Source organism: Oryctolagus cuniculus, chromosome X, assembly GCF_051225735.1.
Source record: "Oryctolagus cuniculus isolate XC-2025 breed Fujian yellow rabbit chromosome X, ASM5122573v1, whole genome shotgun sequence".
In the NCBI taxonomy this organism is placed as follows: domain Eukaryota; kingdom Metazoa; phylum Chordata; class Mammalia; order Lagomorpha; family Leporidae; genus Oryctolagus; species Oryctolagus cuniculus.
In genome coordinates, this window is record NC_142888.1 from 83,387,547 (window position 1) to 83,412,808 (window position 25,262).

The following is a 25,262-nucleotide window of genomic DNA, read 5'->3' on the forward strand; positions in this document are numbered from 1 at the left end:
ACTATGCCACAGCACTGGCCCCAAACTATAGCCTTTATTAAAAAAATATTTATTTATTTGAAAGGCAGACTTCAAGAAAGGGAGAGAATGAGTGAGCGAGCGAGTGAGAGCAAGAGCGAGAGCGAGCCTCCACCTCCAAATTGCCTTGACAGTCAGGGCTGGCCCAAGTCGAAGCTGGGAGCCTAAAACTCCATCTGGGCTCTCATGTAGGTGGGAGGGGTACAAGCGCTAGGGCCATCTTCCCCTGCTTTTCCACGTGCATTAGCAGGGAGCTGGATCTGAAGTGGAGCAGCTGGGATTCAAACCAGCACTCATCTGGGATCTGGGATCACTGGCCTTGGTTAACCAGCTGAGCCACAATGCCAGCCCCAGGACTATATAAAGTCATACAAATTTAAAATTACAAATGGAATTTTTTCAGTACATCTGATTTAATCTTTATATACTTAAAATACAGGTATGTTTTTTGTAAGATGAAAAATGACTTCACTTTAAAGTCATCAGTTAAGATGTTAATCTGAATTTTAGAAGTTGGAATGTAAATGTTCAGTTGTACATAAACTATTTAAAATTGCAAATTGATGCTCTTGGAACACTTGAACAGAGGTGTGTGTGTGTGTTTAATGCCATATAGCTGGTGCTTTCCCATCATATGTGATTGTGGATCAAAACAGGAGTTTGTAGTTGGAAGTATTTTTCCATTTAGTGAAGGTTGACTTCTTGCCTTTTTCTTATGGGAGCAGAGTTAGAGCATAACTGGGGTCATCACTAGGATATTTTTGCAAAAAAATAAATAAATAAAAGGTTGCTCTGATAATAATTACACTGGGATAAGGAATGAGACAGTCCTGAGCAAACTGGGTTATGTGATCATGATAGTTTTAACTAGTTCATCCAGTGATCAAGTTTGTGAACTTAGCTTCAGAAGCCCTGGCTCTGCGCAGTTGAATTAACCAACCATCAGTCACAAGGAGACTTCTCATTACTTTCCAGTGCAAATATTAATTTTTTGAGTAAACATATTGTATTTTGTAGTGGAATTGTATGTGTAGCAAATGTATTCTTTTTTTTTTCTTTAAGATTTATTTGAGAGCCAGAGTTTCTGAGAGAGGGGGAGAGAGAGTGATAGCAAGAGTACTTCCATCCTTCCATTGGTTCAGTTTCCAAGTGGCTGCAATGGCCAGGGCTGGGCCAGGTTGAAGTTGGGAGCCAGGAGCGTCATTGGTGTCTCCCACGTGGGTGCAGGGGCCCAAGCATTTGGGCCATCCTCCTCTGCTTTCCCATGAGCTTTAGCAGGGAGCTGGATTGGAAGTGGAGCAGCCAGGACTTGAACTGATGCCCATATGGGATGCCGGCACTGCAGTTGTGCCATAGTGTGGACCCCAGCTATATTCTTTTTATAATTTTTGGGTTGTGAGCTCCAGGCTGCTAGGCCCCTGTCAAGGTTATTTGAGGACACATTTGTACTTGTGTGGGCTTTACAGGAAGTGAGATTACTTAATGATACTTTACCATTGCCCAAAATATTTTGAAATGAAAACTTCTAGGGGAAAGAAATGATTCAGCCCTTTTTTTTTTTTTGCCTCCCACTTCTTTTTGAAGTCAGCTAGTACGCATTTGTAATAGAATATCCCTGTTGTTTGGAATGTCTGAAGCAAGAAGGTCCTTGGTAAGATGATATTCTCCGAAGATCCAGAGACCAGGTTGTAAATAAGAAGGTACTGTTGGAAGGGTCACTTCTGACTGCCTGTCCCTTCATGGTCTCTCACCACCTGTATGGAAAGCAGCACTCTGGGCACACTGATCACAATAGTAGTCAGATTTTGTTAATCACATTTCCCACAGGGGATCCTAAGGCTGCTTAGCTTTAGGAAACAATGTTAGTGCAAGAAACAGGAACTCTCATTTTATTTGGCTTCATAGATTATGTTGCATAAGCAGAAGAAGAATTTATTTTACCTTGAGTTTGGTTTAAAAACAGAAGTATCTAATTGCTTTCCTTAGTTATTCAAGTCAACTTTTGGTTCCCTTTTACGGTATCACTTTGTCACTTGAGTAGGGCCAAACAGCTTTTGGACCATTTTGTCACTTTTCAACACACCTACAGAGAGCCACATTAGTATTACTTGAAAGGCTGGTGTTATATTTTCACCTTATTGTTACTTTTATTAAAGTAAGTCAAGTAGTATTTTTATGGTAGAAGGTTTAGAAAATGTAGGAAAATATAAGCTGAAAATAAAGCTGAAAATCAACTATAATTCTACAACTCAGAGATAACATTTTGGTTTGTAGCCTTCATAAATTTGAGGAAGTTGATGTTGTAATTTAAGTTTCAACTTAAACCAATTTCATCTGATATATTTTGAATATTTTTTCATATCCTTACATACTCTTGGATGATGCTCCATTTGGTGGCTGCGTAGTGTTTGATTCTATGGCTATATTATTATTTTACCCATCTCCTGTTGGGCATTTGAGATTGCTTCTACATTTTCTGTTACCTATGCCACTTTGATTACTGTACTCTGTTTTTTTATGTGTACATCTTTGATTATTTCCTTAGAATATTCCTAGAAGTAGAGAGTGAAATTACCCAGTCATGAGGTATTACTTAAGGCTTCTTGATACATATTGCCAAATAACTTTCTATAAAGCATGTACCAGTTTCCACTTTTGCCAACAGTACGTAAAGTGCATTTTGTATAGCTTTATTATTAATTGGCACTACTTTTGGTGGAAACACAGTGCATGGCCGTATGCTTTAGTGAGTAAAAGTTATTTATGGCAGAAAGTAAAGTAGGGAATGTAATATTATAAACAGTAGTGCTGCAAGGAACTAGTAGCCCCAGATAATATTTTCAGAGTCATTGAAATGGGCTGTATTTATCTGTTTCTAAAAATATATTTCTTTTCCTCAGATAGTTTATCAATGTCAGTTTTAATAAATAGGAATATGCAATTTTTTTCCTCCTAAAATTATTGTCCCATGAGTGCTTATTGTTTATTATAATAGTCATTTCTTTGTATGTAACTCAGATTTTTGTAATTTTTAAAAACAAATTGTAATATCCGGCCAAAATTGCACAAATTCTGTTGAAAGACTTGATTTTTATACAGGAGTACTTTTCTGGAAACAATCACTTCCTTGAAGTATTATTCAGATTTTTGATATTGTAATGAAAACCTGGTAAATACAGATTCATCCATGTGTCAACACATTTTCTTGAATAAACTTGGAAGAGTGAGATTTTGTAAGTTCACTGTTTGCTATGATGTGATCTGTTTGTCCAGAATATTTAAAAATCAGTGTCATAAGATTCATGAGTCTCTGAATCAAGGATTACCCATGTGACAGCAAATTTCAGCAATTGGAAGTATTTCCCCCAGTGGTTGTTTCATAATAGTCAAACTATGTCTTAGGTGGACCTCAAAAGTATGATCTATTGATGTTTTTTGCTTTAAAAATTTGTATTTAAACTGAATTGACACATTGAGAGCTTGTAAATGGAATTGTTTTCCATCTTTTTAAAAAATTATTTTAAAGTAAGAGTTACATAGAGGAAGAGAGAAAGAGAGAGAGATTGATCAATCAATCGATTGATCTTCCATCTGATGGTTCACTCCCCAAATGGTTGCAATGGCTGGGACTGGCCAGGAGCCAGGAGCTTTGACCCAGTATCCATGTAGGTGGCAGGAGCCCAAGAACTTGAGCCATAATCTGCTACCTTCCAGGAGGCATTAGTATGAAGCTGGATTAGAAGCGGAGCAGGCAAGACTTGAACCTCAGCACTCTGATAGGGGATATGGGTATCCTAAGTGGTGGCTTAACCCACTGGGCTACAATGCCTGCTACTTTTCCCCCTCTTGATACTGTTAATTTAATACCAGATAACTGAATGATAGAATAGTATACTTTTTTGTTTTCTTATATCCTCACGTTCATTCTTTGTTTAGTTTCTTAAGATGATCTTAAGGGGGCTGGTGTTGTGACATAGTGGGTAAAGCGGATAAATCCCATGACACTGGCATCCCATATGGGCACTGGTTCGTGTCTTCTGGTCCAGCTCCCTGCTAATGCACTTGGGAAAGCAGCAGAAGATGGCCCAGGTGTTTGGGCCCCTGCTACCTTGTTGGGAGACCTGGAGGTAGCTCCTGGCTTCTGGCTTCAGCTGGGCCCAGTGTTGGCCATTGAAGATCTCTCTCTCTCTCTCTCTCTCTCTCTCTCTCTTTCTCTAATTCTGTCTCTCCCTCTCGCTGTGCAACTCAGACTTTCAAATAAATATGATCTTTTTAAAAAATGAAGAAAAAGGAGATGATCTTAAGAGTAAAACTGTAGGGACTGGCGATGTGATGGCAGTGGGTTAATGTCCTGGCCCATATGGGCGCTGGTTTGAGTCCTGGCTGCTCCACTTCCAATCCAGCTCTCTGCTATGGCCTGGGAAAGCAGTGGAAGATGGTCCAAGTCCTTGGGCCCCTGCACCCACATAGGAGACCAGGAAGAAGCTCCTGGCTCCTGGCTTCAGATTGGTCTAGTTCTGGCCATTGTGGCTGAGGAGTGAACCAGCGGATAGAAGACCTCTCTGTCTCTCTTTCTCTCTCTCTGCCTCTGACTCTCTGTAATGCTGCCTTTCAAATAAATAAATAAATCTTTAAAAAGGAAAATAAAAAAGTAAAACTATAGGGGCTGGGGCTGTGGCATAGTAGGTTAAGCCTCCACATGCAGCACAGACATTCCATATGGGTGCAGGTCCAAGACCTGGCTGCTCCATTTCCAATCCAGCTTTCTGCTATGGCCTGGGAAAGCAGAGGGGGATGGCCCAAGTGTTTGGGCCCCTTCATGCTTGTGGGAGACCTGAAAGAAGCTCTGGCCATTGCAGCCATTTGAGGAATGAACCAGCAGATGAAAGACCCCCACCCCCACCCCCACCTCCACCCCCCGCCGTATCGTATCTGTAACTGCCACTCATATAAGTAAGTCTTTAAAATAGAGTAAAGCTATAATCAATATTGATTAGAGATTCTTAATTTTACTCTATAGGGAATCACATAAAGCACTTTTCTAATGTTTTCTTTTTACTTTCATAATATTTTAGAAAGCAGGTCCTAAAACTATTTTGCAGTTTTTATTATGTACAATTTTTAAAAAATTAATTCTTAATCCTATGAAATAAATAGAAATAGTTTATTTAGTTTTACTATAAGTACTTTATTCCATAATCTGTTTTGTAATGAATGATTTTAAGCTGGAATACACTCATTCAAATTTTGAGTTTTTAAAATTTTTATTGATGCAAATGGAATTTTCCAGTGCTGTCCTCATCTTCTTTTTTTTTTTTTTTTTGCCTTAGAGCAAATTTTGAAAAGCTCTCTGTTGTTAATAGCTTCTGTTTTTCATTAAATATGAGGGAAGACTGTGTGGATTAGTGGCTAAAACAATTAAATAGCAAATTTAATTAAATTCCAAAATGCAGGTGCTTAAGCCAAATGTGGAAGTAGAGATAAGGAGCATTGTTCAGAACCTGTGTGGATTATAGCTAAGCATCAGGTACAGGGGAGCAGATGGGCAGAAGAAACCAGCCAGACACAATGTCTAGTGAGGTGACGTGTGTCTGAGCATATTCCATTTCCCACTGCTTACTTCCTTTGTCTCCTTTACTCTGTTTTCCATCACTGGTAGCAGAACATGTTCTTTTTTTTTTTTTTTTAAAAGCCCTCTAGCAAAGCTGTCCTATGAAATTTACACTGCAGACTTCCCCAGTAGAGGTGGATAGAGTCATTTGGTGCCTCACTGCTACGCATCCTAATTTTTTTTTTTTTTTGACAGAGTTAGTGAGAGAGCGAGACAGAGAGAAAGGTCTTCCTTTTCCGTTGGTTCACCCCCCAAATGGTTGCCACGGCTGGCACGCTGCGCTAATCCGAAGCCAGGAGCCAGGTGCTTCCTCCTGGTCTCCCACGCAGGTGCAGGGCCCAAGCACCTGGGCCATCCTCCACTGCCTTTCCGGGCCACAGCAGAGAGCTGGACTGGAAGAGGAGTAACTGGGACAGAATCCAGTGCCCCAACCGGGACTAGAACCCGGTGTGCCGGCACCGCAGGCAGAGGATTAGCCAAGTGAGCCATGGCGCCGGCCTGCATGTCCTAATGTATATTCAGTTTTCACCTTGGAATGCTTACAACTGTGTAATTAAGCATTTGACTTTGAAAACCATTGATCAATAATTAATTCCCTGTCCTTTATTTTTTAAAACTGCCTTATTGAGGGATGATTGATATAGAAAAAGCTGTACAGATTTAATGTTTACAGCTTGATGAGCTTGGAGATAAATACACATCCATGAAGCCATCATCAGTTGAAACCATAACTGTAATCTGCCATAACCCCCTGCATAACACCCAAGGTTCCTCTTGCTGTCTTATTTATTATTACTTGTGTGTATGTGTGAGGTAAGAACACTCAAGAAATATCTGCTCTCAGAATTTTTTAAAAAAGATATATTTATTTTATTTGAAAGGCAGGGCAACAGAGAGGGAGAGAGCAAGTGAAGGAGCGAGCTTCCATTTGCTGGTTCACTCCCAAATGCCCACAGTGGCAAGGGCTGGGCAGGGCTGAAGCCAGATCTTGGAACTCCATTCAGGTTTTCCATGTGGATGGCTAGGACCCAAACACTTGAGCCATATCTGCTGCCTTCCAGGCACATTAGCAGGAAGCTGGATCAGAAGCATAGAAACTGGAGTTTGAATGGGCACTCTGATACATGTTGTGGATTTCCCAAGAGGCAACTTAACCTGGGCCACAACACCTGTTCCTTAACAAACTTTTAAGTATACCATATAGTATTGTTAACTACAGACAGTATGCTGTCCATAGATTCCTAGCACATACTAATCTCTCTTGACTGCAACTTTGTACCCTTTAATAAATACTGTTCTGTTTCTCCCTCTACCCTGCTCCTGGTAGCCACCATCCTACTCTCTGCTTCTATGAATTTGGCTATTTTGGATTCCTCATAGAAGTGCTATCACATAGTATTTACCCTTCTGTGTCTGGCTTATTTCACTTAGTATAAAGTCTGCCGGGTTCATCCAAGGGGAGTTTCTTTTTTAGATACTGGCTCATTACCTTCATCTTAAAGCTTATTTTGGTTTGGAAAGTCTATAACCTTGTAAGTTAGGAATGGAACTTGTGTGCCCAAGATTGCCTTCCTGTCCCAGCTGAAGTGTGGTACTCGCAGTGTAGATTAGGTGCCTGGTCTGTATCTGTATCTGTTTCCATACTGATTACAGGGGAAAGTTATGTAACAAAATGGGTGGTAACAGAATTCTTAGGGTTGCAGTATTACTCTTGGCATTTAAACTAGACTCTATCTTTGAGCTTGGGTGAAGACAATGGGTCTAGTATAAATAAGCATTGCTTCAAAACTAATGAAATGAAACTTTATCAGAATACTGCAGATTTTACTATGCAAAGAAATATTGACTGTTGTCATGGAGACACAATTCATCTGCTCTTCCAGCATTGAAACTGAAGAGAATAATTTGTGGGTTATGAGTAGAGCCAAGGATTTTGTTTGATTAAAACAGCTTATCATCATTTTAAAATATATTGATAGCTTTTTGTCAGTACTTTTCCAAAATACCCATTGAAGGTGATAACTTAAGATTAAAAGCATCTCAGCTTAAAAACAGTTATGGGTGGGTGTTTGGCCTAGTGGCTAAGGTGCTGATTGGAATGCCTATATCCCATATCAGAGTGCCTGGGTTTGAGTTCCAGTGCTGCTCTCAGTTCCAGATCCTGTTAATGTACACCCTGGGTGACAGCAGTGAAGGCTCACTGGAGTAGTTGGGTCCCTGCCCCCCACGTGAGAGAGTTGGATTGAGTTCCCAGCTCCAGGCTTTGCCCCTGGCCCCCACCCTAGTACTGGCACTGTGGGCATTTAGGGAATGAACCAGCAGCTAGGAACTCATTCATATTCATTCATTCATTCATTCATTCTCTCTTTTTCTCTCTCTCTCTTAGTGTGTGTGTCTCCAATAAAAAAGCATTTGTAAAAACAGTGAAGGGCAGGGGCCAGCGCTGTGGCGTAGTGGTGCTGGCATCCAATATGGGCGCCAGTTCGAGTCCTGGCTGTTCCACTTCCGATCGGCTCTCTGCTGTGGCCTGAAAGCAGTGGAGGATAGCCAGGTCCTCTGGCCCCTGCGCCTACATGGGACACCCAGAGGAATCTCCTGGCTCTTGGCTTCGGATGGGTGCAGCTCCGGCCATTGTGGCCATCTGGGGAGTGAACCAGTGGATGGAAGACTCTCCCTCTTTGCCTCTGCTTGTCTGTAACTCTGCCTTTCAAATAAGTAAATGAATCTTTAAAAAAAAGACAGGGGTGGTATTAATTGTGAGGGGGAAAATGACATAAAACAGCTGTATTCTCTGATTAGTTTCTCTTATCCATCCCAGCAAATATTTGATGCTCTTTACAAGCCAAAATGGAACACAGGATAAGATACAGTCCTTGCACTGAATGAGCTTATAGTTCAGATAAGCAACTAAAACAAAGTCATAAATATTGCAAGCTAATATATTCAAAGAAGGCCGGAAACTTTAGTTTGAGGTTTTAGAGAAGGTATCCTAGCAAAGGCAGCTTTTGAACAAAATTCTGGCTGGATAGAAATACAGGATATCTATCCAATATCTGTTTATATCTATATCTATACATTAGAATAGGTATTAGGAGATATATATATATATAATATAAGAAAATACAGAATATATATGTGTGTGTATAAATAAAGACAGTCATACAGGGAAGTACATTTGCAATGTATTAAGGCTTGATTCTTTAATATATAAAAGTCTTTAATGAGTCAGTTAAAAAACATGAATAACTGTGGAAAATGGGCAAAGGACTTGAGCATGTTGTTCATATAAGACATTTGGATATAGTGAAATATATTCATAATGAAAAAATAAAAATGTAAAAACAGTGTTTTTGACATCTAGCAACCTGTTCAGTTCTGAGTTGGAGGGGACATGGGGAAATGGGCACATTAACACACCACTGGTGGGAAGATGAAACATACCTGCCTTTTTAGAGGGCGTACTTTTTGAAGTAAACTGTAGATTTTTACAGCTGTTAGAGCTGGGCCAGGCCAAAGCTCGGAGCCAAGAACTCAGTCTGGGCCTCCCATGTAGGTGGCAGGAGCCCAACTACTCGAACTGTCAGCACAGAATACCACAGTCTACACTAGCAGGAAGGTGGAGTCTGGAGCCAGAGCCTGGTATTGAACCCAGGCCCTCTGATGTGTGAGGTGAACACCCTAGCAGCTAGGCCCAAATTCCTGCCCTAGCACGCATATATTTGTTAGGGGAAGATAAAAGATTGTGCCGCAGCTTAGACTGTGAGCAGTACTCTGCAGTAGTTGAACTTGTTTGTAACAGTTGTGTAGTCCTGTTTCAACTGAATCATTTTCTTGTTCCTCTATGATCTTTGAAATCACAAAAAATGTAAAAAGTTAATGCATACAAAATTCATTTGAAATCACTACCCAGCAATAACGAGTGTTAATATTTAGTATGTAACTATACAATTTCAATTTTCCTACACCAAAAGCAGCTTACCTTTTAATTACATTTCCACATGAACTTTTTTTTTTTTTGACAGGCAGAGTGGACAGTGAGAGAGAGAGACAGAGAGAAAGGTCTTCCTTTGCCGTTGGTTCACCCTCCAATGGCCGCCGCGGCTAGCGTGCTGCGGCTGGCGTACCACGCTGATCCGATGGCAGGAGCCAGGTACTTCTCCTGGTCTCCCATGGGGTGCAGGGCCCAAGCACTTGGGCCATCCTCCACTGTACTCCCTGGCCACAGCAGAGAGCTGGACTGGAAGAGGGGCAACCGGGACAGAATCCGGCGCCCCAACCAGGACTAGAACCCGGTGTGCCGGCGCCGCAAGGTGGAGGATTAGCCTAGTGAGCCATGGCGCCAGCTCCACATGACCTTTTTAAAAAAGATTTATTTATTTGAAAGAGCTACAGAGAGAGGGAGAAAGATTTATCTTCCGCCTGCTTGTTCACTCTCTAGATGGCTGAATGGCCAGGACTGAGCTATACAAGCCAGAAGCCAACTTCATCTGGATCCCCTACATGGATGCAGGGGTCCAAGTACTTGGGCCATCTTCAGTTGCTTTCCCAGGCACATTTGCAGAGAGCTGGATTAGAAATGGAGCAGCCGGGACTCGAACCAGTGCCCCTATGTTATGCCTACATTGCAGGTGGTGGCTTTACCTGCTATGCTACAATGCTAGCCCTCCTCACATGAACTTTTTAAAAAGATTTTTATATTTATTTGAAAAACAAAGCAATAGAGGGAGAGGGAGAGGGAGACACAGTGTGGAGATGCAGGGAGATATCTAATATCCTCCTGTTCAACTCTCTCCCCTCTAATGGCTACAGCAGCCAGAGCTGGGCCAGGCTAAAGCCAGGAGCCAGGAACTTTGTCTGAGTTTCCTACTTGAGTAGCAGGGGCCCAAGCACTTGTTTCATCTTCCTCTGCCTTCGCGGGTGCATTGGTAGGGAGCTGTATTGGAAGCAGAGCAGCCAAAACTGAAACCAGCAGACCAGTATGGGATATAGGTGTTGCAATCAGTGGCTTAACCTGCTGCACCACAATGCTAAGCACCTCACTTGAACTTTCTGAAGTACATCTTCAGAAAGATGTGCATTACATTTTCATGAATATGTAACATTCAAATATATGTATGAAATCACAATACTGTTTTAAGCTTGTTATTTCTTCATATCAACATATCTAAATGTTGAACTGTATTTAAGTGTGGCAATTATTCACTGATATTTGACAATATGTGATTTATATAAAACCTATGGGGGCCGGCGCCATGGCTCACTTGGTTAATCCTCCGTCTGCGGCACCGGCATCCCATATGGGCGCCGGGTTCTAGTCCCAGCTGTTCCTCTTCCAGTCCAGCTCTCTGCTGTGGCCTGGGAAGGCAGTGGAGGATGGCCCAAGTGCTTGGGCCCTGCACCCACGTGGGAGACCAGGAGAAGCATCTGGATCCTGGCTTCTCTAGCGGCCATTTAGGGGGTGAACCAATGGAAGGAAGACCTTTCTCTCTGTCTCTCTCACTGTCTAACTCTGCCTGTCAAATTAAAATAAAAATTTTTAAAAGACTGTTTCTTAGAAAATTGTTTTGCAAAGAACTTGCCAGATTTTTTTTTTAGATTTGAACACTAGGTGTTGAGGACTTAGTATTTTTCAAAATTTTCTGAGATTCCATTTTAAACTTATTAATATTGGTCCCTCAGACATTAAGTCAAGGAGGATTATTTATTATGCTTGAAACATTTCCAGCAGATGCTATTACCAATTTAGTATTAACTTTATTTTTGGAATAATGTCTTCAAAATGTTGCTTAACATTACCAACTTATTTACAGAGAGGGCCAAAGCCAAACATATTAATGGTCTAGGTCCATCCCAAAATATGAGGGCTGTTTGAAATGGAACGACAGTGTCTTGTATTTATACCACTTTTTTCAGAAGTGGAGCTGGGACACAAACTAGCTAGTCTTATACGAGATGCCATCATATCAAGTAACATCTTAACTGCTAAGCCAACTGCTCATCCTGTTTCCTTTCTTAAAATAATTTTACTCTCCTGTCAGCTTCATGGACATTGTTTTGTTCCCTGGTATTTTGTGAATCGGCTTTCTCATAGCTGCCTTCCGCCCTGATTGTAAGATGATACACCCTTGATACTGTATTATGTTTTTTCATGCTACCAGGGTTTTTGCTAAGTAGAAACAAACCATATTTTATGCTTAAGTCTGTTAAAAATTTGCTAAGCTAAGATTTTCCAACTTCCTTATATGAGGGGCTTCAAAAAGTTCATGGAAAATGCATGTTATGAAAAAACTGAATATAAAATTCTTTGCACCAAAATAAACATCTTTTAATTCTATTTTCCGTGAACTTCTTGAAATCCTTTGTAGTCCAAAGAAATTGAATATCAATAAAAGTGAAAAATGTGCATTCTTATTTTTTTGAAATTTTTAAAAATTTATTAGGAAGTTGGGGTGGGGGAGGGAGGGAGAAAGAAATTGATTGATTTCCATCCACTGGTTTACTCCCCAAATTGCCACAATGGCCAGGGATGAGCCAGGCTGAAGTCAGGAGCGAGAAGCTTCATCTGTGCCTCCCATGTGGGTGCCCATCTACTTGGGCCATCTCCCGCTGCTTTCCCAGGAGCTTTAGCAAGGAGCTCTATTGGAAGTGGAGGGCCAGAAATGCAGCCAGCGCTCACATGGGATGCTGGCATCCCCATGGTAGCTTATTGTGCAGTGTCCCAACACCGACCCCTGTATTCTATTTTTCACACCATCCCTGTTCCTGATCATCTGTAAATAGGACCTGCATGTTGGTAATCTGCTTAGTTCTTTTATATTAAATTATTTCTTAAAATTCTTTGATAGAATGACTAAGAGGAGGATGCTATGGGGGAGGGGCTGGAGAGAGGAAGGTGCTGGATCAGTTTTGTGTTACAAAACTCAAGCTAAGTTAGAAAATCTAATTTGGTTTCCTTTTTTTTTCCTGCTGGATAGCCTTTTATTATAAAAGAAATGGCCTTTCAGGTTACAGGCCGTGAGACAAATTTTATCTTTTGTTTATATAAAAAACACCTCTGAATGTTGCTTCTTCTGCTCAGCTGATTTGAGTCTGGGAGATTGGAGATGAGTAAGAGAATGAAGCTGGAGCTCTCATTCAGCTGGGAGACTTCTCTGACACTTGATTATCTCGTTGCTCGTTAGCACCAAGGGTCAAGTGTTGACTACCTTTTGGAAATACTAAGTGATGGAATGATTTTCCAAATTAAGCAAACTAGTAGATAGTTTTGCATTTTATCCTCATCTCTACCCCCATCCTTCTGCTACCTATAGCTCTTTAAGTGGTTTTATTGAAGGGAGTTTTGTCATTTTTGAGCTACTGGAATTTTCTTTGGGGAAATACATACATTTGTGCAAAGAACTGTGAAGTTTTTCTTTCCTAACATTTTCCTTGTGAGCTCTTTGGACCTTATTGTAATACATATATATATATATAAAAGACTCCCCCCTCCCTTTCATGTTAATAACAAATGTTGACCCTCTGGGAGAAAAATGAGAAAATATGAAATAGCATGATTTCTGTTTATCAGTAATCTTTTTAAAGAATGTACAAGAGATTCCCATTTTATTCAAAGCTTATTCCTGTAGAATTTATATAATTCCAGATGCACATACTTGAAGACTAATATTGTCATAGGAATAAAGGAAAGTGGGAAGAGCTGTGTTCTTGGTATTGTAAATCTTGATTTTAATGTACTAGCTTCTCAGAGTGACATCGATCTTGCTAACATATTTGCCCCAATATTCTTGTATGATCACATCATATATTTCACAAATTTAAAATTGTCTCTCTATAAGTAGTCTTAATATTTGTGTTCAAACATTTGTTAATACTGTCTCTAGCACTCCCTCCAAACTTAAACTGTGGATATTAATTTGAAATTGAAAGTGGTTCTGTTAAATGAAACAAAAGGCATCCTCTGTTAGTTCATGTTGGGTGCTGGGTATGAGTCACTCTTTCCTCCATCATTTTAATGGTAGCAAAGGAGAAAATTAACACCAGCTAGTTACTGTGGTTATTATAATTATGTAGATATTTCTTCTTAGGATTTCCATTGTAGTGTTTAGGTTAAAAAAATAAAACTTGAAGAATTTCTCTCATAGCATAATCATATGCAAGTAGTACTGAATGCTGCTGGATGGAATAAAACTTCAGTTTTTTAGAATCCTAATATCATGTCCAGGGTGACCAAGGTTGTTGACATGGAAGGAAGCAGTATCAGATTACTCAAAGAGCCTCATTTTACTGTTGCAAGGATTCAGAACATAGCTAGTTTTCTCTTGCACCGTTCAAAAGTATCAATCCTCATATCTGTTTCTAAATCGAGAAAAGGCAGAAATATCTTTTGGTTTTTACTTGGGTTAGTACTCTGTATTTGGAAAGATCCTTGCTTGTTTACAGGAAATTATTAATTTTAGGTTTTGATGGGAAAATAGCTAGAAGCCTGTAGGTATCTGGGTGTGGGGATGCCCATCTTGGTGGATTATCTCTGTCTCTGAACTTGGCTCCAGTTCTGACAGTGGAGGAGTCAAAATTACAAATGAAACTTTTAAAGACATGATTCCCACTTCTTGCCATTTGCCCATGGAGTTTCAACTACTGTTTCTTTGAGTCTGACTCAGTTGCCATTTCTGAGATCTTAATGGCACTACTTCTGCTCATACACTAATCTTTATAGTCATTTCTTGTTTTTTGGCAATATGAAACAGCACTTAACTTTTCTTTAAATGGGTTCTTATGTCATTGTACTCATAAATGTTAATCTCTTACTACAGATTGAAATCACAGAAGCTAATACGTGTTCTTCTTAAGAGAAAAGGAGGAAATCTGTAAGTATGTGTCCTTCAGGAATTGTGAATGTGTATTCTTACTGAATTTTGAGAAAAGTCACTAACAGATATCTTGTCTCTTTGTAGTGGAAAAAATCTTACCAATGTTTATGATTGTGTTAAAAGGCTTTGTTTGGAAAACTAAAATAGGAAAATACTTTACTGTGTGCTACTTCAAACATTTAAACCATTTACCACTCATTTATATCAGGGGAATTGGTAGTTAAAATCCAAATAAGTTGATTTTTCTTTGAATCATATCCAAAAATGGAGTCACAGACTGGAGTTCAGTGCTGGCTACCCAGGCTTACAAAGTACATGTCTTTGGCAAGGTACTTAGCTTTTCATTGCCTCAGTTTCCTTATCTGTAAAGTGAGCTTAACAGTAAGCACACAGTCAGTGATTTATTATTATTATTGATAAAATAAAACATGTAGCTGCTCATACTTGCCCCAATAAATTGAAGCTTATTCTGATTTAATGACCATTTCGCAAATTGATTTAATATATTTCTAATCTTTATAAATTTAAGCATCAGTACTGTCCTTCATTAGTGTATCTACTCTAGACCATAATATGGAGTAAAAGAAATACAACGGGGCACCTGTAATTAAAATCCCAGTGTTTGAACCTGGGACCTAAAATTACCTTGGCTACTGGTTTCTAAATACTGATTTTTGGGGGCCAGTTCTGGTTAATGAAGAAAATTTTACTGGTTCATGGTGAGTGAGAAGGACAGAAAGTTACAAATATTTTAAAGGTATACATTCTCAGTTTAAAGGATTACTTTTTATTGTAGGATATATCCTTAAATTTGGAGACATTAAATATGTTCTTTATTTTATGAAATGATGGTGATAGTAAATGGTAGAGGCTTTCTTTTTTATGTGCATCCCCTGCCCCCCCTCCAAAAACTTTGTAGCTCTAATATCATGTTCCCCATCATTCTTCTTTAAATTTTTTTTACTGGTCTGGGATAATTCAGAATCAGAATCCAACTTTCTTATTTTACAGATGAGGAAAGAGACACTGAAAGACTAATTTGTCACCTACTAGAACCAAAATCCTGTATCTGATGCTGCTTCTGGTCTTTTGAGAATTGTATTCATTGTGAACTTAAAACAGAAGATATAATAGTTCTTAGGTGGTAATTCTTTGATTTCCAAGTGTGAAGAAATTAAAAAGACTTAATGTTCTTATACAGTTAAGTGCTGAAGCCCACTGATTTGCCAGCATTACAAAAATCTGACATAGGACTAGATTTTTATCAGTAGACCAGAATTAGCTGTCTCTGAATTCAGCTACTTAGGTTGTATGCTACTTCATGCTTGACAAAGTGGGCGAGATACCAGCAAGGTTCACATTTCTTTTGGGAAATTGACAGACCTCAAAGCTATTGTGAGGGTGGTAGTATTCAAGCTTCTATAGTTAAAGTATTTATCCACAGAGAATATTCTCTGTATGTTTTCTGTCTCTGACACACACGCACCCTCCCCCACAGATATACATTGATAGTGGTCGGCTTAGAGCCCATGTGGATTTGGAAGGAAGAAAACTGCCATGGGGAAGAATAGGAGTTGCCAGGAGCATAGGCAGGACATCTGATCAGTAGTGCTCAGGAGTTTTACACACAGTGGCATTTTGGAGACTTTCTATCAGTTGTCCTGGTTTTGCCTCAACTATCCCAAATATGTTACAAAACAGAAGTAGTAATTCCATTATCAGCCTTGGCGCACTCACGTTAGTAAAGCATGGGCTGGGTAAACAAATCAACGAGGAGAGAAAAAATAGAATGGAATGTACTGCAGTCCTTAACATGGAGATGTTAACTCCAGGAGAACTTGTCCATGGCTTCTTATACTGTGTGTATGTGGCTTCCTTCTCTAGTTAAGAAGTCTTTAATTTCTGAAATGTCAGACGCACCCATAATGAAAAGTCAAAGAGAATCAAGTGCAGTTTTAAATTATCTCCAGTCTTTGGTATATGTGGCCTTCTCTTTTCTTCTCTTCTTTTTTAAGATTTTATTTATTTATTTGAAAGTCAGAGTTACAGAGAGAGGGAGAGGGAGAGGTAGAGAGAGAGAGAGAGAGGTCTTCCATCTGCTGGTTCACTCCCTAGATGACCACAATGGCCGCAGCTATGCCGATCTGAAGCCAGGAGCCAGGAGCTTCTTCCAGGTCTCCCACATGGGTGGAGGGGCCCAAGGACTTGGGTCATCTTCCACTGCTTTCCCAGGCCATCGCAGAGAGCTGAGTTGGAAGTGGAGCAGCCGGAACTTGAACCAGCACCCATATGGGATGCCGGCGCTTCAGGTGGTGGCCTTACCCGTTATGCCACAGCGCCGGCCATACCTTTTCTTCTTTTTACTAGTACTAATATGTGAGTGTGGACTGGATACCCGTAAGATTTCACTCTTTGACCGATCTATCAGTTTTCGAGCTCTTTTATTAGTCACACTTAGAAGATACATTTTTTAACTATTTAAATTTTTTAAGTTATTTTGTTGGAAAGGCAGAGAGAGAGAGAGAGAGAGAGAGAGAGAGAGAGAAATCTCTCATCCACTGACAGACTCGACAAATGCCCGCAACACCTAGGGCTGAGATAGGCCGAAGCCAGGAACCTGGAACTCTGTCCAGGTCTCCCACAGGGGTACCAGGGACCCAAGTACTTGAGCCATCACCTGCTACCTCTGAGGGGTGTGTGAGCAGGGAACTGGGCTCAGGAATGGAGCTGAGACTCTAACCCAGGCACTCTGAGAGAGAATGCAGGCATCCCAAATGATGTCTGCTAGGCCAAATGTCTGCTCCGTAAGATTTATTTAATACTGAAGAGCAAAGTGAGCTCTTAAAAAATGATGTAGTTACTAGTTATTTGACCAATTTATAAGAAATGGCTTAAGACTACATTGTTGCATAATTTTTAGCTGTATAAAGTATGGGAAATAACACTTGGAAAGAACTAACCTAATAAACAGGCTCCTCCTGTAGCACGTGGGAAGGGCAGGGCAGGTGAAAGAAAGGCATCGTTGCAAAATTCTCCCTGTAACACAGGGGATTCCTGTGGGAAATGCTGCTGCTTACAGATTTATTTTTTAAGAACCTACACTCATGGTTGACAACCCTCAGTTGTATTACTTTATTATAATAAACACGTAAGATGTCTAGAGATATATGTATAACCTGTAGACATAGTCTGTGTTTTCCTCACTTTAACGAAACACATTTATTTTAAGTTAATTTTAAAGATAATTCTATAGGGGCCAGTGTTGTGATGCATCAAGTTAAGCTACCACTTGCTTTGCTGGCATCCCATATCAGAGCTAGGCAGTGGATGATGGCCCAAGTGTTTGTGTCCTTGCTATCCATGTGGGAGACCTGTGTGAAGCTCCTGGTTCCTAGCTTCAGCATGGCCCACCTTGGCTGTTACGAGCATTTGGGGAATGAACCAGCAAGTGGAAGACGTCACTCAATCTCACTTGCACTCTGCATTTCAGATAAATACATTTGAAACAGTTAATTCTATACCTCAGGTATTTGGGGTTAACTTATTAAAAATAAATGATAAATGTTAAAATCATAAATGTGTTCTGATAGAGAAAAAGCACCCAGTAAATTGAAGATTTCGCAAATGAAATGAAAGTCTGGTGCTGGGGCAGTTTAATGTAGCAGCAAGGTTTTATGTACAGGGGGCTGTGACAGTTAGTCTCGAGCAGCAGGGTAGAATGTTGAAATTGCCCTTATGCTATTATGCTCCCATTCTGTGGCACTGAACCATTTCTCTTTCTCTCCAAACATGTAAATCTCAGAACTTAGATGTTCTCCTTTTTCCATGATGTTTAATAAAATTGTACTGTAGCATCATGCTTTGCTAGGAGGCACCACTTTTAATAAGATTTATCTGCCAAATTCCTTAAATGTAAGCTTTGGATTAAATTATACACAACCAATTTCTGACTTTAGAAATCTGCATATTTAAATATCAATTGATTCAGTCGCTTAGAAGGAGGAAGGGATAAATAACCATACACAGCATATATGGAGTGTGTAGGCAGCAACATTGGTTCCCATATCTCCTCATTTCAACATACAGAGGTAGGATCCCAGTTATACCAACCTATGACCTAGAAAAAAATGTGATGCATGCTGGGGATGTTCTTAAGGCATTATGGGAGGGAGCTTGTGCTGGAACATGAAAGAGCATCTTCAACATGGCTGCCAAGGTGCTTTCTTTGCTGGGAAAAGCTGGGAAGAAACTGGCAGGATGGCGACTGCAGGAGATAATGCTTCTCCAGGTGATGAATTAAACAGGCTTGGTTAATTTTGTGAGACGCACCCAGAGTTCAGTCAGTAGTGAGATGCCTTGAGTCAAACTAGCTAGGCATGGCTGTAATGTGTTTGTGTAAGCCATTTATATATTCGTCTCGGGTTTTCGTTTCGCTTTTTTTCAGTCTTAAAATGTACTTACTATAATTCCTGTGTACCTAAGTTTAAAGTCTAATTGTGCAAGTGTATCATATTGGTCAGACTGGTCATTATTTGCAGTAAAACAATTTGAGTCAGACAAGACTTAGAGGACAAACCGATATATAAATGTATATGCGCATATATATTTTTATATGCTTTTTAAGTCTTATAAACTGATAGCACAAGATCCTAACTGCTCTTAATGTCTTTATTTTCTTAAATGTTAGCATTTTGTAAGTTTTAATATTAAAATATAAAGTTAATTATATTGTAATGTATCTCCTGAAAAGTTGGACTTGGCTTATCCAATGCAACCATTTATTTTTAACATAGTATTTGAACTTTCTCTTGTGTGTTTTAAAATAATTTAGAAGTTTTCAATAGTGTGTGAAAGAAAGTAAGATTTTTAAAAATCACTCCACCCCTTTACAGAAGTCTTGGTGTTGCAACAGCTATGTAGAAATAAGATCTTTTAAAGTACAACAGGTATTCTTATCTACTTAATCTCTTAGAACTTTTTATAATTGTTTTCTGATTTAACGTTTAGTGGGGTATAACGAGCTTTTTAGAAGGCAAATGATCTGTTACCTGGTATTTACTCAAATAATGTGACTTGAAAATGTGATTTCTTAAAGTCACACTTATATAGTTGATTGATTTTAAAATTGATTTTTTAAAAAAATTTTGTCAGATCTTATGTCAGGGTTAAAGGAAATTAATTTGTCACTACTGTGTGTTTCAACTTGGCAGGTTTTCATTGATCTTTGCTTGGTTTAGTCCATTTTCTAAAACTTGAAAAAATGTCTTGGCATTAACCAACTTCAGTTTTTTAGTTTTTCTCTTTCATTCTTTAAATGATGTTGTGTCATATGCTTCTGGGGGAGATGGTTTCTTTTAAATAGAGACTTTAAGTATGTAATAGTTGTTTACTTTTTGTACTAGAGCTTTACATATCACTAATGCTTTTTTGTTTGTTCGTTTAACCTATCTCAGAGTGCTTGAAGTAACTGGAATGAAATACTTAACATTAAACTTGATGTTGGAACAAAAAATAAAATTGCTTCTAACTTTTCACTAAACCTTCTGGGATTTACTGGATATCTAAGGAGCTTCACAAACACCTCTCCCCATTAAGCACTTTAAGATACAGGACACATCAGTGCTCAAAACTGTTTCCGGAACATAAAAAGTTGTCACTCTTGCCTATGTAGATTATACCAGTATGATCAGGATCACAAGTAATAGAGCTAAAAGCAGGAACCTTAAAATCAGATAGATAGGAACCAAATCTCTACTTAACAGTGTTAACTCTGGAAAATTATTTAATCTGTCTGAGTCTGTGACACCTGAAAATGAGGGTCCTAGCTGAAGAAGACTGAAAAGGAGATAATACATTGAAAGGACTTATTAGCACAGTGCCTTGCCCACAGTAAATACTCAGTACGTGGTTATTAATGTGGTAACCATATGGAATGGTAAACTTTGATAGGAACAGTTAACTATCTGTGACTATCCTTTTATGGCTGATATACACACACATTCTTTGATTTCAAGGAAGTAAACTTAGAATTCATGTCCTCCTAATGGTGGGACAGCAGTATCACTCTTCATACATGAAAGCACAGCGCACGTTTGTGAAAGGCATCAGTGAAGAAGCGCATGGTGCTGCTTGTGCCACCTTCACGCATTTATAATTCCAGTCTATTCCCTCTGCGCACCAGACAGTTTTTCCAGTTTCATATTTTCTATGAAGCTAGTTCAAATTTATTTTAATCACCAGGGATTTTAAGATAATTCCCTAGAATGTTGTCATGGGCAAGTGATTATTTTTTAGATAACTAAGATTAACTGCTTTAAGATGATTGTACTCGCATATACTTTTTTCTTTGTAGTTTCAGAACAGTGGCTAAGTTTTGACCATGAGAAATCTGAGGTACTTAATAGACATCAAGGTGGATCTGTCGTTGAAGGGAGGTCTGCAGGCTTGAGGGAGAATTTCAGTAGTATTTACAGTTGTGGGACTAAATGAGCTCACCATGAGAGTGAGTGTAGCTCAGGAGGTTTAAGAACTGAGCACAGTAACATTTAAAAGTCAAGGGGATGAGGAAGAAGCAGCAAAGAAGACTGAAAAGAAATGCACAGAGAGAAGTAGGAAGAAAATCTGAAGAATGTGATTCCCTAGAGACCAGATGAAGCCATTTCAGGCAGGTGATGAGGTGTCAGCTGTGATGAAGGCTGCCCGTGGGCCAAGGGACATGAGGAATGGAGAGCTGAGCTTTGTTGACCCTTGCATCTAACAACATGGGAATCACCAGTGACCTTGATCAGAGTAATCTTGTGGAGTGGTAGTGAAAGCAAGCCTGAGTATAGTGGGTTTGAGAGAAAATAGGAGGCAACCAGAAGACAGATGGCATAGATAACTTTTTGAGGGAGTTCTATAGAGAAGAAATGGGCTGTAGGAGAGAAGAAGGTGCAAGAGGGGGAGTGTTTTGAAGAAGAAAGAGATAACAACACGTTATACTGACAAAAGTGATTCAGTAAGGCAGGAAGAATGAATGAGGCAGGAGAGCGAGGATAGAATCGGTAAAGCAGCAGCACCACCTTGTCCAGGTATAGACGAGGATGTAGTGCACACGTGAAGGGGTTGGCCTCAGCTCGGCCCATCAATATTCATCCATAGCCACACGAGAGAAAAAAGTGTATTGCCACAGAGATGAGGAGATGAGTAGATGGAATGGTAGAAGTCTGTGAAGATTCTCTTTGGAGTGTGTCTATTTTCTCTGCAAAATGGCGAGCCACATCAGCTTCTTACATATTCTGCCTTAGGGTCAGGTCTGAAGAGAGAGAATAAGGTATGGAACCCAGAAGTGTGGGCCAGTATGCGGGATAACCAAATGTGGTCCCTGTGCAGCAGAGAGAGCCCACTTGAGGTAGCAATCAGGAACCGACAGCGAGACATTCAGCACAGTCACGTTTGCCCAGTGAAAGCCAGCTGCCTGGGGATGGGTGCAGACTAGGTGAAGTAGGTGATGCAGGTTAGCTGAGTAAGTGCATCTAAGTGAGAGAGTGGCAGGAGAGTGGAGAGTACTTGCTAGGGTACTGATTGTAACTGCCGATAGAATTTAAGTGGGGGAAGACAGGATTCTCTCAACTGTGCTAGGAAATATAGTTGTCCCCCTGTGTTACAGATGAGACCACTGATTCAGAACTTTTGAGTGAGAGGTCATATCAGTTGTTCACAAAGCCACACTTACCAGCAGACAGGAAGGTTAGAGCTTAGAGCTCTGAACTTACTTAAGCACATTTACCACCCAGGGTATCAGATTTGCTCTTCTTTTGTTGTTTGCCTTTAATATAGTAGTAGAACATTTAATCTTGAATTCTCAGATCATCCTATGCATGTGTCTTTTGTGGTCTAGCTGCATCCTAGTAGTGTTAAGGGTGAAACGATGACAAAGAAAGATGACCTCGGTTCTTTGTCTCATGTGAAAGAGGAATCCCCACAAGGACAAGACAGAGAGAAAAGCAAGGTTTATTTAAGTCAGAAGCCTCCTGCCAAAGCAGCCTGGAGGAGGGGCTCCAAGAGAGGCAAACCTGAGAAGCTGGTGGAGGTGGGGATTTTTAAGCACAATTTTTGGGAAAAACTATCAGCTAACAATCAAAAGGCAGGGACAAAAGAGATCGGAAGGTCAGATTTGTAATCATTTTTGCCCTGTCTAGCTTACTCAAGATAAAACAGAAGAGCCATCAGAAAGGTGGGATCTGTTTTCAGGATACACTGAAAATTCAGAAGTGTAGAATCACTGCTTCCTTGCTATTCTCTTGATAACACTGGAAGCTCTCAAGGAATGGGATAGACATGTGTTTCTTGCTAAAGACAGCTTTTGGGGAGATGCAGGCAATGGGATTTGGCACATGCTAAAGATAACTTTTGGGGAAAGCAAGCATTTTGCACCCTCTTTGAGGGATTCCCCTTTTCCTCATTGCAACTTGGACCAACTTAACTGCCTATTAACCTGACTCCTCATAGTAGCGTGCTTATGAAACCACTGTTTTTCCCATTGATTTAGATGGGCAGAGCAGCATTTCATACAGAAAGTGGTAAAGCATGTCTTAGGCTGCTTGCTGTTTTTCAAATCTATCCTGCGCTGTTTGTTTTGCCCCCATCCATGTGCTCATTCCTTTGTTCTCTCTGGTAGTATTGTGTTCATTTCCCAGTCTTTGTCCCCTCACTTTGAAAATAGTACCCATCCTTCTTGCTTATCTCAAATACAAAGGTTTTTTGTTTTCAAATCTTTCTTGATAATTAGACAGATTGAGCATCCCTGTCCTGAAATCTTAAATGCTTCAAAATACGAAGGTTTGGGGCCTGCATTGTGGCACTTTGACTTAAGCCACTGCCTGCAAAGCCAACATTCCATATGAGCGTTGCTTCAAGTTCTGGCTGCTCCACTTCTGATCCAGCTCCCTGTTAATGTGCCTGGGAAAGCAGTAGAGGATGTGGGCCTCTGCTGCACATGGGAGACCCTGATGGAGTTCCAGGCTCCTGCCTTTGGCCTGACCTAGCCATGGTCCTTGAGGCCATTTGGGGAAGTGAACCTGCAGATGGAAAATCTGTTGCTCCCCCCCTTCCCCCCATAACTCTGTCTTTCAAATAAATAAATAAATGTTTTTAAAGCATTCTTGTTTTTTGACTGACAGCATGATGATACAAGTGGAAAATTTCACTCCTGACTTCACATAACAGGTCAGTCAGAAGGCAGGCATCCAAAAAAAAAAAAAATACTGTATACAGTTACTTTCAGTTTACATAAGGTGCAAATGAAACAAATGAATTTTGTGTTTTGACTTGAATCCCATGTCCAAGATGCCTCATTATATGAAACATTCCAGAATCTGAAAAATTCCATAAGATTTCTGATCTCAAGCATTTTGGATAAGGATACTCGATCTGTATTTCTCCTTCATCCTTTTCTTCTCCCAAACCAGATGTAACACCCCCCCCCCCCATTTTGAATATCCTTAGCGTTTTAAGTATATGTTTCTCTATGAGACATGTACCTTCTGCCTTATGGTTGTTTGTGAGCTGGTCTCTGCTCCCTACTGTGCATATGAACATTTACGTACATGCACACGTGCATATGCATGTACTTCCAGAATTTTGTGGAAAATGGAATTAGAAGATAAGTTTATTTTGGTACTACGTTTTTTTGAAATCATGTGTTTGTATTTTACTCCGTTTTGGATTCAATGCTGCAGACCCTACTCTCACATAACACCCCCTTTTTTGAAGTGAAATAAAACGTGCACATTTTTAAGAGAATGAATTTGGCAGTAGACTGAATGGAACACCAGAAAACCTTTGGCAAGGAAGGATTTCAGGAGGATGATTGGCAAAATTGGCCACAGGCTGGTTAGTGTGCTTGAGTGGGTGCTGGGTATTTAATTTGTGCTCCGCATCTCATCTGCTTCAGTGTAGGATGAGGGATCAGACAGTAACAGTGGTTCAGATATTCAGCTTAGCTGGAGGTTGCCAGGATGCCTTGCGAGGGCTATCACAGCTTCTCCTAGCAGAGTTGCTTTACTTTTGCTCTCATCTATACTTGGCGTTTTTTATATCCATGCAAGATTTTATTCAACTGGATGACCCATGACCCCCTTGTCACTACCAGAACCAATTTGAAAACCTCTCGATTAAATGGTCTCTCTGGTCTATTCTCACGTGAATGCTTTGCCTGCTTGCTCTTGCTCTCTCTCTCTCTCTCTTTCTCCATGTGTGTGTATACTAAGTCTATGAGGATTATGTAGAAGGGATTTACCGAACTCCAATACTTTAAGCAAATAGTGCAAAAGTACATGTACATAACATTGTGAATAACTAAAAAAAATACAATTCAGTTTAAATCCAATTAAATTTTAAGCTCTCTGAAGTTATTTTCTACTTCTTTATATATCTGCAGCCTTAAGTCTGACAGGTTCTCACTTGAAGGTAGATGGTACTCAACACTTAGGGACATTATATAAATGTAAAGACGTATTTTTTTAAAAACAGTTTTTAAAATTTTTGCTTTTATTAGGGGGATAGAGAGAGATCGAGAGATCAAGAGATCTCTTTTCTAATTGCTGGTCTACTCCCCAAATGCCTGCAAATGGCCAGGACTTAGCCAGGCTGGAGCTGGGAGCTAGGAGTTGGCAGCTGGGAACTGAATCTGGATCTTCCATGTGGTTTGCATGAAACCCAAGTGCTTGAGTCATCACCTGCTGCCTCCCAGGATTCATATTAACAGGGAAGTAGAATTGGAA

At 39.9% G+C, this 25,262-nt stretch overlaps 1 protein-coding gene across 6 annotated transcripts in view; it reads left to right on the forward strand.

The window, feature by feature from the left end:
- The window catches only part of ACSL4 (acyl-CoA synthetase long chain family member 4), a 90,501-nt gene that overhangs the window by 20,396 nt on the left and 44,843 nt on the right, over nucleotides 1–25,262 (forward strand). For 3 of the 6 annotated variants that reach the window (XM_051827238.3, XM_051827237.3, XM_008272872.5), the window contains exon 2: nucleotides 14,443–14,496. The gene's annotated coding sequence lies outside the window, so the exon portion shown is untranslated. Of the gene's footprint in view, nucleotides 1–14,442; nucleotides 14,501–25,262 lie in introns of all 6 variants that reach the window. The other 3 variants (XM_070066417.2, XM_070066415.2, XM_008272873.5) reach the window with 1 other exon arrangement.